General features: G+C 39.2%; 1 protein-coding gene across 1 annotated transcript in view; it reads right to left on the bottom strand.

Moving 5' to 3' along the window:
- LOC106814802 (tubulin polymerization-promoting protein family member 3-like) overlaps positions 1-1746 on the bottom strand; it is a 31585-nt gene extending 29839 nt beyond the window's left edge. Inside the window, exon 1 of the mRNA XM_014819156.1 lies at positions 1606-1746. The gene's annotated coding sequence lies outside the window, so the exon portion shown is untranslated. The remainder of the gene's footprint in view (positions 1-1605) is intronic.
- Between the last annotated feature and the right edge of the window lie 1135 nt (positions 1747-2881).

Below are 2881 nucleotides of genomic sequence, written 5' to 3'. Positions count from 1 at the left end.
TATCTATCTATCTATCTATCTATCTATCTATCCATCCATCCATCCATCCACCCACCCATCCATCCATAAACCCAAATCACCAAAATAAACCTCTCTCTCCCACTTCCTTCTCTCTCTCTCTCTCTCTCTCTCTCTCTCTCTCTCTCTCTTTTAATTTTAAATTTTAATTTTAATTTTAAATTATCTAAGATTTGCTGTAGTACTTCAATCATTATAGTTACAAATTAATTCCTTTTCATGTACCGAACTTGAAGATATTTTTGGCGTATTGGTCCGCCATATTGAATACCGTGTAATTTGTTTTAGACTGGCCGGTACCCGCTCCCACCTCGATTACTCGATTCCCACACAGAAATAGAATAGAACTTCTATTCTATTTCTGTGGATTCCCATCGAGTAACTAAGCCGAGAGGGGAGCGAGTACCAGTCTATTCATGTTGAAGTCGGCTAATTATGTGATTACTTAAATATGTACTTAAATCGCTTTGTGAAACAGATTTTTGAGTATGATTAACTAATCATAATTACGGGAAGTTAAATATGATTAGTGATTTAATCATACTTAAGTTAAGTACGCTTCGTGAAACCGGCCCCAGGTGCTCAACTGATCATGCGCTTTTCTCTGCGTTAATGAAAATGTGTTGTTTACGCCGATCACAATCGTTTTCACGTACCAGAAAAATATTGCCAGGGCAACGTGGCAATACGTGGACTACACCTACAAAGCTAATAATGTTCTTAGATAGAGGAATGATATGATATATCAGGGCAAGCATGCACAGGGAAAAACGATCAGTGCGTTTTTAATCTTCAAGGCCAAGATGTTTACACATTTTTATAGTACGCATGCACGCGCACACACACACACACACACACACACACACACACACACACACACACACACACACACACACACGCACACACACACACACACACACCACACACACACACCTGACGCAACAGATAGATCTCTGTTATTTCACACCTCATAGTAGCTCACATCTGTCATTCCCCTACTCGTGATAACATGAAATACCCAAGGTATAGAGGCATAGGCGAGCATGGTTGCATATCTTTCAGGAGTAGATAATAGGGATCCCTATTATCTACTCCTGATGTCTTTATCACCCGTTTCCTGCCTCTGGTCATACAGAATCGCCCCCAAATTTGCTTCATAGGGGTATTAACAAAATGACACTATATACGTACAGCCGTTATAAGATGCTGGTCCATCGGAAATTAGTTTTTGTCCGTAAACAACTTCCTATAGATATCTTGTTGTACCTAAGACTCGATATACATTTATCGGTAGGAAATAATACCGCCATTATTTCAGTGACCACATCATATACCAGCTTGCGTCAGCTATATAGACTCAAACGACGAGTTCAGAAACAGAGCCCATGCATGCAGATAAAGCAGATAGAGGGAACACCATAAAGCTGCCAACGGCTAATGTTGATTCACGGGCGCACGCACAGCTCCGCTTTTACTAGCAATATATTGATCAAGTCTGATACGCCTCCACAGTTTCCCGCGCGACGCCTGAAAACAACTACGAGGCGCGTAATTAATTGCGAATAGAGTGTGAAATCATGCAATTACCTTCTGCTTTGATCCCCACAGTATACACTATAGGTAATCCTGATCGTGCACGTATTCAAGCTTCCCTAAGCTTTACAGCTCGTGTATATTCTATCAGCGCTACACAAGCGGTGTGAGGGCATAGATGCGCGTGTGAACCGTACACACCCATATATCAACACGGAGCCCGAGGTGTGGTGAGGGCAACCAATCAGAACACTGTATATCAGCTCAATAATCCTCTAGCGTAAATCCTACCCGAACCCGCGAAAGCTATCGATGATACATCGTGGCGCCGTCGTGCGGGAAGTTATGCTGGCTAATGTACGAAAGGCATTCCTTAGTGTCGAGCGATATTATGGAAATAATATCAGAAGTGTATAGTATAGTCTATAATTATTATACAATCTTGATAATATACTAGTTAGGATACTCGTGCATTTATCATCTTTAATAAACCTCTACGGCAGCAAGTTTTCCAAGTTTATGAATATTTATAACAGATAAAATTGTTCATGAATTAGTAATCGATGGATTTATTATGATCAGTGATTAATGCAATTACCATGTTAATCAGACGATAAATAAATTATAACCACCAAGACAATCAAAATTATACTAAATGCTTTACTTAACGTGGATTAACTAATCTAAAACCCCATTAGTGGCGACATCTTATTAATTACGGTGTTTGATGTGGATTTTAAAATCACAGCTAGATTATGTAATTAGAGGATGTTTACATAACGCGCGTGTATTTAATTACAATTTAGATTAATTATTATCTCAATATATTTTCAGCTATTTACATCACAATACATTTCAATACATTACATTACATTACATTACATTTGATTACATTACATTATAATACGTTACGTTACGTCACGTTACGTTACATTACTATAAAGAGCTTATAATACCTATAATAAGTGTTATAAGGTATTAGAAGCCGTTGCTACTATATGTAGTTGGCATTTGTTAATAGTGATTCTAAGACAACTACCCCCGGACAACTACCACGCGGACAATTACACCCCCCCCCCCTAGGACAACTATCACCAGGGGACAACTGCCAGCCCTGGACAACTGCCAGCCGGAAAACTACCCCCTAGGACAATAATATTACCCCCTAGGACAACTGCCACCCGGACAACTACCTCTCTAGGACATTTTCTATTTAGTTTCTATTTCCGTGCGCGGCCACAAGTTTCTACCTACCTACCTACCTATATCTATCTATCTATCTATCTATCTATCTATCTATCTATCTATCTATCTATCTATCTATCTATCT

This window comes from Priapulus caudatus, unplaced genomic scaffold, assembly GCF_000485595.1.
Source record: "Priapulus caudatus unplaced genomic scaffold, Priapulus_caudatus-5.0.1 Scaffold981, whole genome shotgun sequence".
Taxonomy (NCBI): domain Eukaryota; kingdom Metazoa; phylum Priapulida; class Priapulimorpha; order Priapulimorphida; family Priapulidae; genus Priapulus; species Priapulus caudatus.
Note: the sequence above shows the minus strand (reverse complement) of the source record. Positions and strands in the feature narration are given on the sequence as shown.